The 15039-nt window shown below is 44.7% G+C and overlaps 1 long non-coding RNA gene across 3 annotated transcripts in view; it reads right to left on the bottom strand.

Moving 5' to 3' along the window:
• LOC144772429 (uncharacterized) overlaps positions 1 to 15039 on the bottom strand; it is a 1363881-nt gene that overhangs the window by 573745 nt on the left and 775097 nt on the right. For all 3 annotated transcript variants that reach the window (XR_013599737.1, XR_013599738.1, XR_013599740.1), the window contains exon 5: positions 4216 to 4323. This is a non-coding gene — a long non-coding RNA (uncharacterized LOC144772429). The remainder of the gene's footprint in view (positions 1 to 4215; positions 4324 to 15039) is intronic.

The raw sequence follows: 15039 nt of genomic DNA, 5'->3' as shown, positions 1-15039 counted from the left end.
TGGGTTCTGTTGGCCAGAAAGAAGGCAAGTAAGTTCCTAGCAGTAAGCTGAATGCCCATCCACTCGACACGGTCGACCAAGATCTTGTGGTCGACCGTGTCGAAAGCTGCTGAAAGATCCAAAAGAACTAGCAAAGCTGTTCCTCCTTGATCGCGGATGATTCTAATGTCATCAGCAGCTTTGATGAGGGCGGTTTCGGTGCCATGATTTTTGCGGAAACCGAACTGTGTATCATCCAGCAAATTATGATTTTCTATATAGGCAGATAACTGCTGATTCATTGCCTTTTCTAGAACCTTGGCTAGAAAGGGGAGGCTCGCAATAGGGCGATAGTTTTTTAATTTGCTTTTGTCTGAGCCCGGCTTTTTAAGCAGGGGTTTAATCAAAGTGTTTTTTAGTGAGTCAGGGTAAATACCAGATGACAATATGTTATTACAGACAGCAGTAATAATGGGGATAACTGTGTCTGGAACAGTGGCAAGCACGGAGGTCGGGCATGGGTCCAGAGCAGAGCCCGCTTTAATCGATTTCACTATGCTCTCGATTTGTTCAGTGGTGAGGGGAGTAAAGCAGGTCATAGCACTTTTGGAGGTAATCATGGGGGTAGTAATCCTGCTGTTAGCCTGATCTGAGCTAAAGGCTTGATAAATATCATTAACCTTTGCAAAAAAGAACTCAGATAAGGCATCGCATAGTGCTTGTGAAGGGGGAGGATTGAGGTCCGGGGAATTTCCAGCCAGAAATAGATAGATGTTGACCATGACCTACAGTCACTGGGACTTGTGGTGGGGCCAGAACAGAGGCTGAGTTGTCAGCAGCAGAATTAGCCAGCCAACTCTTTTTCTCTTTGCTGCTAGTTTGGTTACTGCAGTTATGTGGTTGAACAGTTGTAAATGATGAATAGTGGACATCTAACACACTGTCCAAACATACAATCCTCAGGCAACTCTGTTTACTTTGGATAATATTTCACTTTAGCACGCTGCGCTCAATGAAAATAAAATGTCTTTTTTTATGTTCCTAAACATTGTATCACTTCTCCTGACCAACATTCAAACACAATATTTCATGTACAACACTCGTGGTTTAGGGCAAAAATGATAAAATCATGAATAAGCACACTATATTAGCGCCGTAAACCTGCCCTTTGATTCCTCCTTAACATTTTTGTGTCTTGGACTACATGTACAGACTTCTGCATGCAGAGTCCCTGACTCATGTGTGGAGGTTCTCGTCCTCACAGGGAGTAGAAGAGTCTCTGCACTCGGGTGGAGATCTCCGCCTACCGCAACAAAACAGTATATGACATATAGGAACAGGAAGTCCGCCATTTTGTTTTCAATCTCAGCCATCCTCTCCTCCAAGAAGGATCCTTCGCCATCCTGCAGCTCTGTGCTACATTCTTGCCCCTGCATGGCTTTGGGACTTGAATAGAAGCCCCCCCTTTAATGAATCAGAATTAAGCATCACCACAGAGGGATGGCATCATGTATCCTCAGCTAGGTGGCCTGAAACACAGCTAAGCAATGCAGCGCGTGCCCAAATCTCAAGGGACGTTGACACGTGATACAATGCAGCGGATGTCCACACTCAGCGGGGGAAGCTGTGCAACAATCTATATAGCTGGGCTCGTATTAAGGTCCAGTACATTATAAGCTTCAAATCCCAGACACATAAATTGCACCCCTCATGACACCACTGTACTGAAGGCTCCAGAAAGATGCCTGGCCAACCTTCCATGCTCATCTACAAGAGTTTGAGGAGCAGAGAGATGGTAAGTACGTGTACACTGGTCTTTGGCAGAAAGGTTTATGTGATTTGTGAGAGTGCAGTCCTGTAATGTGTTTACTGTTAGCTTTGTCAGAACCTTATTAATTTAACTGAACATGTTTTGCTGTTGTATGAAAGTTGTGAATGTTTATTTTTTACTTTCTTTGGCTTGAGTGCTAATCTGTATTTAACATTATGTATATGCTGACATTGTGTACTGTTACCTTATTTCCTAACCACCATACATTTGTGATGTTTTAGTGTCTAAGTTCACACAATTACTGTTTAATGTGTCGATCTTTAGAGGTCTAAAAATCTAGACTCGGTTCTACTTACTTTAAAATGCTTTGTAAACTTGGCGGGAATAATGTTTTCCTCAAAGCTAACCAATGTGTGGAACTTGTTGTGAGCCTACTTTTGAGAATTAGATGAAAAATGTGTCTCCGCTATTACCTACCCTTTCACCTACTTGGAATGGCTGATACTCCAGCTACAGTGAATTGACAATTTTAATGTCTGCAAATTCACAGCACTTAATGATGTAAACACAGGATAGTGAGAAGTTTGGTAAAGCCTCGACATAATCAGCAAAAAATACGTAGATATGCATTATTGATCCAGTGATTTAACAAGATCGCTTTTTAAAAAATACTTTTCAGCGGACTAGGCTGGCCAAGCAAGAACAGAGCAGTACCAGGAGCAACAAAAGATATTCTTGACTCGGAGGGGGCAGTACCTCTTGATACAACCAGCGAGGAGGTGGAAGCTACCAACAGCACTCTGGCAGGGGTAGTGCACCCAGCCAGAGAGTTACTAGATCATCCTCCAAGAGATTCCGGGCAAAGGGTAAAGAGTCATTTGGTGGGGCAGTGGTTGTGGGCAGCTTACTGCATTGAGGAAGAACAAACAGTGGTGTCATAAAAGGAGGCACCAACATCATCTGGGCCTGCCCACAGCCCTTTCTTAACTCCTGAGGCCCCCATTCCTGGGGGGGCTCCAACTCCAGCTGCATCTCTTTCTCCTCCCAGTGCCCACCCGGCAGGACTAGAGTCAAGGGACACTTACTCCCCTGACACCTCAGGCTCCTTCTGTGCTGCCAGTAGCCTTCCATCATATTTAAGGTTAGTGGCTGTGTTGTGACGTCATTCCGTGTTGTGGTCACAACAGGCTGCATTCAAGATGGTCACGCCACCACTACTAGAAGCTAAGGGAGCGCTCTCTCAGGACATCCAGGACTTAATTGGAGAGGTACAGATGCTCCGAGAAATGGTGTCTGGCCAGATACAGATGTACCTCGAACTGTGACGTTCTGCCTCCCCAACCCGCCCCACATACTGTAGTCCCACCTCCCCTTTATCTTTCGTCAATGTTTCCCATACTACCACTTGTGTTTTTTCCTTCCGTGAGGTGTTTGGTCCTGCCATTTGCCTTAGAGGTGCGTCAGAACATTATCATATAAATTGAGAGGGGGGATGGCAGGGACTTTTGCCCAGAGCCAGGACCCTGAGTTGGACCCATACATTGGCTTATGGTCCGACTTTATTCTTTGAAAAGGGACTGTTGATTTTGGACTCTCTATGGACTATGGACCTTCTTTACCTCCCTTTGTGTATAGAGTAGTTTCCCTTGTCGCTTCCTGATGTATTTAAATGATTTGCCCCAACCCCTCCAAGTTTGTATTTCCCCTCTAAGTTAAAATTATGTTTTCTTTCTTTTTGCCCTTTTCCCAGGACAGTTTTTCTTTACCACAACAGTATATGTTTTTCGTTTAAAAGAATATAATTCTGTAAATCTTTTGCAATTTAATTATAATGTTGTTCTTGGATCTACAAATCGTGCTGTATGATGCATTGAATGTCAGCCACACACAAAGTTTAAAAAAAACTTTCTACATCTAAGTGCAATCTTAATATGACTTACACATGAGCAAAAAAGATTAAATAAAAACCACTGTCCTATGTGGTAAATGCAACAGAAATCATGTGACACAAATTAATGAATGATGCATGTGTGTGTGGTAAAAGGTGTACAGTTGTAATATACAAACACTGTGAGAATAATACAAAACATACTAAGGGTATTTTCTTCAACTAACCTGCCTAAGCAAAGCTGTTGGTCAGAGTCTCGAGACTGCTCATGTTCTTGGTGGTTGTGCACCTGGTTCAGATAGTGCTTGTGGTGCAGGGGATACATATGGTACAGGTAAGGCAGGTATCTCTGTAGAATATACTGCATGCCTTGGCAGTGAAGATTGACATTGGCATTGGTTGCCCATTGCCCCTATCAACTTTAGTTCAGCATGGTGTCCTGCGCTCCCTTTCTTAAACATTCTTAGACGGTCTAATCTTATCATCAACCATCAGTTTAATATGTAAACAGTGTAAAAAGAGAAAAGAAGGTTATTGAAAGTGCACCATGATGAGATGTAGAAGTTCCCAGACTTACCTGATGGTCGGATTGTAGAAGGTCTGATTGCTGCTGCCAGGATGTCCCTTGGGGTCTGAGTTTTGGATGATTGTGAGGGTGACACCAGGGGCTGCTGTATGATAGAAGCTAACAGGAGAAAAAGAGACATACATAGGGGAGTAAGTCATGTACAATTAAACAAGATAATGCTAAGAACAATGGGTTGGACTGCTACCCTAAGTGACTGTCTGTGGTTAAACAAATTGCAAGTAAGTATTCCTCCCATCACCTTTTGTGTGCATGATAGATTGATCTTATACATGCATGTTTAAAAGGATTGCACATTTCTGATGACCCTATCGTCACTTAAGGTTTTTGATCATGGTTGAAGATTATTAAGTGGTAGTCATTTTCATCAGAGTTTCACTCAATTATGTTCTTGTCTGCATCTGTATTGCCTCTTTCCCAAGACATACTAGAAGCAGACCTTTATGAATGCTGGATGATATTTGGATAACTAGAACCCACTTCAGTCATGTTTTTCTTCTCACACTAATAATGCCCACAGACTGTGCCAGTTGCTTACACTGAGATGTGCCTACCTTGCGACTCTCAAGGTGAGAAAATTAGACTTGCTTGCTCAGCCGAGTGGCAGATTTATTATTTTCTAGTACGGCAACCTTTTTCAAACCTGAGACAGCAGCACAGAGCTATATTTATTACAAATGGTTCACCAACTTTGACCTGGCACACAAACAGGCTGCCTAGCACCATGGTGCAGAGGCGTGTGTGTGATGTGTAGCACAGGATGTATACTGGACGTATACTCTTCCAGTACAAAATACTACACTTGGAAAAATTCTTAGGCATTCCACACACTGGGGCCTATTCACCAAGTCAAACTTACATTAGAGTAAACCTATATGTGTAAGTTTACTCTTACATTTCAGAGTATCTTTATACTACTTAGGGCTATTAGCCATTTCCATGTGTAAACTTATTCAAAAGTAGAGACATACATGACTTAACTCCCTGACAAAGGGGGAGAAGTCTAAAAAAACATAATTTAAGACCATAAAGTTGCTACAAGTAATTTTATGATGGTATGTAACGTTCCGCACACTTGGCTGAGATCTACTCTAGCAGATGAAGTCTCCTGCAACAGAGGCAGCGACTTCCGTTTGGAATGGAATAGGAGAAATTACACATACATGAACCAAATCACACACACCGGACACCTATTCCCTCCCCACAACATAAATACTATCAAATAGATAGGATCTGCTTTTTTCCTCTTCATCTTGACAGCCAGAAGAATGCCGTCCTTCAACCTCAATATGAAAAACACATTTACTTAGAAAGAGACAACCTTTGTAGTGAAGTTTGTGGTGAAATACTGCAAACAATTACAAGGGTTACCTCCATTGACCGTCATCACTTCGCAGGAGATTTCGCCAGGTCGGATTTCGACCTCATCAATGTCGGAGCTGGTGATTGTCCTCTGTACTTTCAGTGCACCTTATTATGGTGAGATTGTTGGACTAACTTATGCTGGTGTATTAGACCGTTGACTTCCCTTACACTTGGGAGAAGTACATATCGCCGTTATAAGAATTCCTGATGAAACACATTTTTGCCATCCTGCTTGAAGTTCTTACCTACCACGGACACTCTGATGTAAATACGGTATGCATGCCCTGAAGAAGTCCATCTGTCTGGACGAAACACGTCTGCTGTTCTTTTTAATTACGAATCTTTTTTAATACAATTTGAATAAAAGAAGATACTTGAAGAAAAATGCTATGGACATGGACCTGATAATTTGTTATGTGTCTGTTTTGTGTTTGTGCTAAGTGGTACACCTTTGCGACTGTTTTGAAACGACCTCCATTCTCTTGTGTAGTCCCTATAAACCTATATAGGATCTGCACGTTTACACAACATAGACTATGGGATTGGTGTCCAGACTGATTCCAGACACCCCCACCGCGTATGTTTGCCTCTATGCCAGCTAGCTCACAGTGCCACTAGAAACCCCTCTTACCAAGGAGAGAATAGTTATTGGCAACTATCGAACATGACAAATCTGTCCCATCAGGGATCGTGGAAACAGTGCAGTACTTTTTGTTCAGTCACTTGTGCTCACTTTGCCTCAGAGAGATACACAGAATAAACGGTGGGGAAGTTTTCAATAGGCATTTATTGAACCAGTGTCATTCTAGTGTAAAATGGGTATGGTGAAACAACCATAAGACAGAAACAGATATACATGATTATAAGCAACAACAGAGTAAAAGGATGGTAGATTTCTACCATAATGCTAAAATAATGAAGACAGGCAGGTATAAAAATATATGACAGTACTACCGCGTACTCCTACGATGCGACTCTAACTGGATGTACCTAGCATGTATGTAGGTGTAGAGCCAAGAATCCCTCTAAGATAAAGTCAACCCCATTACCTGAAGTGAGAGACTGTGGGACCCCGCCTTGGTCTTGAGATGGACACCCCGCGAGGGATGTCAGACCACTGCGAGCTGGAGTGTCTGCATGCAGAAACTTCAGCGTCTTGCGTCAGTGTGTCAGCATGGAAGTCCTTTTTCTCCTCTCCTTGCCTCAGCAAAGATATGGTGTATATATACCCAAAGTGTTACCCTCTGGGGATCTACCTTGCTATGTAATGTCGGACTTAGGATGACGGAGGGAATGACCTTATACATAGTTATTATGCAGGAGATGGTAATCCTGCTGAGTTTCCAAGAATCTTCATGCATAATGGATGAGGCTAGTTTTCAGGGAAAACCCCAAATCCTGTTAGCAGTACCTTAACTAGGTAAAAGGTCAGCCCCAAGAACTGTTATGTAGTATAATGGCAGGGGAATTATAGGTGAGAGGTTAGGTTGCAACCTGAGCTTATATTGGGGTATCTATATGAAACATAACAATTCACCCTTATTGGAACCCAGAAGGCAGCCTTATGGAAGGAGGTGGCACATTCTGTTTCATGCTGAGGAGGAGGCCCACACTTCTGGTAAGTGGAAAGAGGAGAGAGGAGAGGAAGTGGTTCTCCATGATTCAGTTGGCAGAAGCTGTTCCTGGAGGCCAAACTGGATCCAGTCTCCATCTCAGCCCTATCACGGAGGCTGTTCTCTTCATAGTGCAGCATATGGGTTGTCTTTTACCAATGCATCTAAGGGTGCCAAGTAAGATGTTAAACCCCTCTCCATCTCCCTCTCTCTTTCAATGACAGTCAACCTACAATCACTCACCCATATCTGTCCTTTAGTCATGCCTCAATGGTTAGGCACACATCACATATGTATCCCTCAAAAATACATCCAAGCACAAGACATATGAACATAAGTTACTTACCTGTAAACTGTGGTTCTCCAGTATTGGTGTCTTTCATAGATTCACATGCTTGAATATTCCCCGTCGTCGAAGTGGGAGTCCCACGGTACATAGAATAGCAGTAATATATGCATATATAAATGAAAATTACCATAATTACATATATACATACATATAATGCAGTAAAATATATAAAGTTTAAAAGTACCATAGAACAGAATAGGCCCATAGAAAGCCTAAGGGAGAACTCACTTTAGTAACATATCAGTGTCATTATGTATTGGTCCACATTCTAGCCAATCAGGCTGTAGCTCCCTCTAGAACCTTCTCCTCAGAAGCCCAAGTCCTCAGATTTTCATAGCACCAAATAACCAAAGTGCCTGAGGAGAAGGGAGCCTCTGAGGGGAGGAAGGGAGGGTCGCATGTGAATCTATGAAAGACACCAATACTGGAGAACCACAGTTTACAGGTAAGTAACTTATGTTCTTCTCCAGTATTAGGGGTGTCTTTCATAGATTCACATGCTTGAATAAGAGTAGAAAGCAGTAAATAGTCATATAAGTCATAAAAGCAATATAAAACTCCAAGCATACAAGTTGATATCATTTAAAATGCAATATGTCAAAATTTAAGAGAAAATACCTTTATGACTGGAGGCGGGTAGCAACAGAGGCTCACCTTATTGGAAAAGATTCCGCAGCACCGCTTGTCCCAATGCCGCATCCGCGGCGTCTGTTGATTGTAGACAATAGTGCTACGTAAAAGTATGGCTGCTCGACCACGTAGCAGCTCTGCAAATGTGTCGTAGAGGTACCCCCTCAAAGAGGGCAGTTGAAGTTGACACAGCTCTAGTTGAATGAGCTCGTACTGGAGCAGGAAGGGGCTTGCCAGCCCGTTGGTGACAAAAAGTAATGGTAGAAGAAATCCACCTAGTAATAGTCTGTTTGGTAACAGGTTGTCCTTTGCAGATCGGGCCATAGGCCACGAATAGCTGGTCTGATTTCCTGAATTGTGTAGTACGTTGAATGTAAAACTTAAGACAGCGTTTCACATCCAATGAAGGCACTGAACGTTCAGCAGGAGTTTGAGGATCAGGAAAGAAAGTCTTTAAAATGACAGGTTCATTGAGATAAAAATCACTTGGAACCTTCGGGATAAATTTTTGATTAGTACGAAGCGTAACTGCCTCATTGGAGAACTGGAGAAAAGGAGGCTGAATCGTGAATGCCTGGATGTCACTAACACGCCTAGATGATGTTAAGGCAGAGCAACTTTCCACGTGAGAAATTTTAAGCTTGCTGAGTGGATGGGCTCGAAAGGAGGCAAGAGGAGTTGAGACAAAACCAGATTTAAACGCCAAGCAGGTGGAGGGAGACAAATGGGTGGAAACATCCGGAAGAGGCCTTTGAAAAACTGTTGGATGACTCTAGAAGAATACAGTGACGTAGAACCATCATGACGGAAACGGGAAAGTGCAGCCAGAAACACCTTAAGAGTGGAGTGAGAAAGTCCTGACTTTGCAAGGGATAGGAAAAAAGGCAGGATCTGTTCCGGTTTGGCGGCCATAGGATCCAAGGCTTTGGTGTGGCACCAAATACAGAAACGCTTCCACTTCAGCTGATAGGTTTTAATGGTGGATGGAGCGCGAGCGTGCGTCAACACTTCCCTGCAATCTGCGTCATGGTTAGACGTGAAAATTCATTGTGTTCAGGTTCCAGGCATGGAGCTGGAGATATGCCGGAGATATGCCGGATCTGGGTGGCAAATCTGCCCTTGCTTCATCGTGAGGAGGTGAGGCAGAGGATGAAGCGATATTGGCTCCTTCTGGGAAAACAACAGAAGGTCCGAGAACCATGGGCGCCGCGGCCACTTGGGTGCGATCAAGATGACATGACAGGGTTGAAGCCTCATCCGGTGCAGCAGGCGCGGAATCAGAGGAATCGGAGGGAAAGCGTAAATGAATTTGTTCGACCAGTTGATCGAAAATGCATTTCCGCTCGACTCTCTGTGGGGATGACGACTTGCAAAGTGTTGGCATTTCCTGTTTGCGGCAGTCGCAAAGAGATCCATCTGCGGCTGGCCCCACTGGCGGAAAATGAACTCGAGAGTTGGTTGGTTGAGTTCCCACTCGTGATTGTCCGAGAGAGATCTGCTGAGTGAGTCCGCCAGAACATTGGAAACACCCGGTACATGGATGGCTGTAAGATGAACTTGATGATCGCAAGAAGCTCTAGGCAGTTTATATGCCAGGTGCGCTGGATTGAGGTCCACTTTCCTTTTACCGACATTCCCTCGAGGTGCGCTCCCCAACCCTCTAGGGACGCATCGGTTGTGAGCGTAAGAGTCGGAGTCGCGTCTTGAAAAGACCGACCGATGGAAATGTTCAGAGGGTGAGACCACCATTTCAGTGCCACCTGAATGCGGGGCGTGAGAAAGATCCTGTCATTGCACATCCTGAAATCTATTTCCACTGTTTGTCTAGTTCCTCTTGAACGACCCTCATATGTAGCCTGCAGTTGGGGATCAACTGAATGCACGAGGAAGCCATGCCCAGGAATGATTTCAACATCCGGACTGAAACGTACAGCTTTGACTGCAGTAATCGTACAATCTTGAGCATGCGGTCCTGTCTTTCCTGGGAGACATAAACTTTTGCCAGCCGAGAATCTAGCGAGGCTCCTAGAAAATCTTGTCGCTGAGATGGGTGAAAGTGTGACTCCTGGCAATTGATGGAAAGGCCCAAGTTTTGAAAAAGAGAGAGACAAACCTGAGTGTGCTGATTTGCCAGCTGGAAGGTTGAGGCCTTTATCAGACAGTCGTGCAGGTATGGATAAAACTGAATGCCAAATGGCAGAACTCTGAATTGAAAATGTAGGTGTCCGACTGTAAAACGGAGGTACTTTCTGTGCCTGGGGTGAATCGGCACGTGAAAGTACGCGTCCTGGAGGTCGATCGTGGAGAAGAACTCTCCGGGATTGAGATAATTCAAAATTTGGAGCAAGGTCAGCATTTGAAAAGTTTTCGACGTGATGAATTTGTTCAGAGCCCGTAGGTCCAAAATGGGGCGCCACTCTCCCGACTTCTTCTTGACTAAAAAGAAGCGGGAGTAAAAACCCTTGCCTCGCTGGCCTTGCGGTACCACCTCGATAGCACCTTTTCTGATCATTAATTTGACTTGAGCCAATAGTTCCTCGAAATGGGGAGCGGGGGACCAGAAGGAGGGCGATTGGGAGGAAATTTGGTAAACTCCAGAGTATGTCCTTTGGAAATCACATCTAGGACCCATTGATCGGAGGTGATGTTTGACCAATTCAAGATGTAGTTGGAGATTCGTCCTCCAATTTTTACAGTCGGTGGAAGGTTGAGGCTGGGACTGTCACTGTTTCTTTGCATTTGAACCACCTCTGTATGTGGTTTTCCTCTGGTATGGTCTGGAGGAGGTCTGACGATTTTGGGACTGGTAAGTATTCCTTGGACGGTTGTCAGTGTAAGAGCGATATTGGTTTGATCCACGAAAAGTGGAAGAAAGGCCGCCTCTACCACGTGCTCCTCGAAATGGCTGTTTTCTATACTGGAGGGTTGCCAAAGCCTTGGCCGTATCCGTATCCTTTTTGATTGATTCGAGGACATCGTCTACATGTTTGCCGAAGAGCAAATCACCGTCATATGGTAGATCAAGTACTCTAGCCTGAACCTCCGGGCAAAATGCTGTAGATTTTAGCCAGCCTTGATGCCTCAAAACTGCAGCTCCAGCCAATTGCCTGAATCCCGTAGAGGAGATATCAAGGGCGCAGTCAATGATCTCTGAAGAGATCTTTTCCCCCTCCTGAACGATGGCTTGTGCTTCTGCACGGATGGCATCTGGAAATTGTGGAATGAATGCTGCAATTTCGGACCACATTTGGCGGTCATACCGTCCAAGAATAGCCAAGGAATTAGCCGCCCTTACAGTCGTGGCTGACATGGTGGTAAACCTTTTCCCTATGGAGTCCAGCTTGCGGCCTTCCTGATCAGGAGGAGATGTGAGAGGTGTGGCAGGATTGCGGGACCTTTTTTGAGCTGCCTTAGTAATGACGGAATCCGCCTTAGGCTGTGACACTAGGCATGCCGGAGAAGTCGGTGGCGCTTTATATTTTTTATCCAGCCTTGGTAAGACAGCAGGGATCGAATTTGGTCGCTCCATCAATTTGAGGCCTTCCTCCCAGATATGGTAAATGATCGGAATAGTGTGGGCTTGCCGTTGAGGTAAGTCCTTGAAATCGTATAGAAAACAATCAGTCTGTTGGACTTCTAAACTGAGGTGAAACCTCTTCGCAGCGCGGACCCTCAGGTTATGGAAACTGCCAATATCCACAGGAGGCGAAGCTAAAGGCGACGTTGGTGGGGTCGAAGGTGTCTGAGCCCTGTAGTCGTGCCACTCTTGAAGGCCGTTGTCATCATCATCATTCTGATCTGTGTTGTGAGGGTCTTGATCCTCATTATCCGTATCCTGCTGGGTACGCACTGGTGACCTGGGTTGAACTGGTGCAGGAATTTGAGGCTGTGGAGGAGGTTGTGGCACTGGAGAAACAGGCCGAGACGGTGGGAATCTGCGATTATAATCGTCCAGCATGTGCTGCAGATTCATTACCAAAGACAGTGGTATCTGTGTCTTTTGTTCTGCCATAGGTGCCTCTGAAGTGTCCACCGGAAATAGATCTGTCCCATCTTTGACGTTCTCTTCCACCTCTTCATCATAATCTTGGCACTTGATGTTTAGCTCGGATGGGCTAGACGCTTGGCCAAAGACATTGTCCGCCTCTGAACCATCATTGGAGCCCTCCTCCGCAGACTAAAACAGTTGTTCAGGAAGAGCAGAACCACTCTTGACAGGACTCAACTGTATAAGAGGCACCTTTCTATACGTGGAAGCAGTGACCACTGTGAAGGTTGTAGCAGTGGCTAAAGGATAGTGCGACGTCGACGAGCCCATAGACCTAGTGGTAGATCCAAAAGCCGGCTGGGAATCCGTAACTGCAGACGGAGTTGATTTTACCTTCGTCGGCGAAGATTTTTTCGCCGTCGACGGGGGTAGAGCCTTGCTCGTTGACGAAGATGATTCCGTCGACGAAGATTTGGTCGTCGACGGTGCGACAACTGTCGACGAAGCCGTCGACGGTGCAGTAATTTTCGACGAAGTTGTCGTCGACAATGAGGGTCCCGTCGACGGACGGCGACCCGTCGACGGTGCTGTGATCTTGGTCGACGACGAGTGCCGCGTCGGATGACGCGTCGGCGGTGGCTTCTTCGTCGACGGTGTAGATTTGGCAGTCGTCAACGAGATCTTTAAGATAGAGGTAATGGGTCTCACCTCATGGGACGTCATCGACGAGGTGGACGTCGTCGACGTAGTTCTCGAAGACATTGAACATGTCGTCGTCGACGTGGAGACAGCATCCACGGATTTCGTCGTCGTAGATGTCGTCAACGGACGCGTCGACGAGCCCGTAGAGGAGCCAGTGCCTGTTTTAGAGGATGATGGCATGGCTTTGGACAGTGACGCCAGAGAGCCAGCTCCCGTAGGCGTTACAGGAGGCAAATCCTGTGGGGAGACATCCATAGAGACTTCCACAAGTCTACTTTTCTTGAGAAAAGGAGAAGGCATCTCCGTCTCCGACCCACGCTTCTAAGAGGTCTTAGACTGGAAAGAAGAGACCCTCTCAACCTCCGAGAGCACCGTGTCAGTTGTCTTCAACTTCTGTAGCCACAGAAGGAGACGGGCCTCTCTGTCCCTTAAAGTTTTAGGCGGGAAAGTACGGCAGTACTTACAGTTCTTCACTTCATGGTCCGGGTAGAGGCAGTAAATACATTTACAGTGAGGATCCTCATGAAAGAGACGCAGTTTTCCACAAGATGGACAAGGCTCGAACAAAGATTTCCTTGAGGAAGATATCTGAGAAGAAAAACAGCTATGTTTGAAGAAAAAAAACTGAGCAGAGCTCAGGGAGACTCCCTTCGCACGACGTGCGGTAGAAAATCTGAGGACTTGGGCTTCTGAGGAGAAGGTTCTAGAGGGAGCTACAGCCTGATTGGCTAGAATGTGGACCAATACATAATGACACTGATATGTTACTAAAGTGAGTTCTCCCTTAGGCTTTCTATGGGCCTATTCTGTTCTATGGTACTTTTAAACTTTATGTATTTTACTGCATTATATTTATGAATATATGTAATTATGGTAATTTTCATGTATATATGCATATATTACTGCTATTCTATGTACCGTGGGACTCCCACTTTGACGACGGGGAATATTCAAGCGTGTGAATCTATGAAAGACACCCCTAGTACTGGAGAATAATTTCTACATATTTTATTATTATTTATATTTTTAGCCTCTTTTCATACATTTACAGTGCACTTATGACAACAGCTGGGGCAGGAGTCATCCCAAGTGGAAGAAAGCCAAAGACAGGGCAACTTTGGCAACGTCACTCGCCTACATACAAAGGTTTGTCCTTATGCTAATAATCAAACATTATACAGGATTTGTATCACTTGTTTGGTTAGAACCTACACAATACTCACCTCCACACAGCCCTCAACTAACAGGTACCTCTATACACTCTCCTACACAATCCTCCCATGAAGGTGCATCTCTGATCTTCTCTCAGTCATCTGAGGAAAAAAATACCCCTGTGTGGATAAGTTATCCCCATTTATCAATCTCACACCCACAACTTCTCAGTTGCTACCCCTCTCTGTGCTGGGCAACCCACTGGCCTTGTAAGACGGCCATGCATGCTGGAGGAGTTCTCCTGGTCTAATACTCTTCACTGGGAGGATCGGTTTTGTCTATTAGAACTATATCCATTTTTTTTTAAAATTACAAACCTGTTTCTAACTTTCATCTGAGCTGAATGTTTATTTTTATTTACTACGTTGCAAAGTGCTGTCTGTTTGATAGTTGGTTTACCTGTACAGCATAATGAATTTAAACATTTCCTTCTGATAATGAAAGCATCTTCTAACTAAACAGTTATTTTTCCTATGACGTGTAGCATTAAACTGAGCTTTTGCAAACAGGAAGCAAAACATTGAAGTTAGATTTGAAAGAACATTAAAAAAGTTAGTCCATTGTCCAAAATGAAAATAAAGTAATTCCCCAAGCCTGAGGAGGAGTCCGAATTAGGTTCCTTGCTTGGAGGCAAAGTTCCCGGGCCATTTTCACTCTCTGTCTTAACCAGAATAAGGTCAAAGTCATCCCCTAATGCAGACATTAAATGGCTGGTTGTGGTAGGAACAGACACCGCAAATGAAGAACAAAATGCAAAGGTACCACGGGAAACCTGTAGCACTGAAGTACTGGGACACAGGATACAAGAAATGGGACAGGATGGCGAGTCACAATTAAACTTAAAAACTGCTATCAAGGAGGTTATGACACCACATAAAGTTAAGAGGTGTTCAGATGCATTCTCTCAGAGTATACGGACCACTCCAACTAAGTCCTGGATATCCTGAGAGATCACC

This window comes from Lissotriton helveticus, chromosome 8 (genome assembly GCF_964261635.1).
Source record: "Lissotriton helveticus chromosome 8, aLisHel1.1, whole genome shotgun sequence".
NCBI lineage: Eukaryota > Metazoa > Chordata > Amphibia > Caudata > Salamandridae > Lissotriton > Lissotriton helveticus.
Note: the sequence above shows the minus strand (reverse complement) of the source record. Positions and strands in the feature narration are given on the sequence as shown.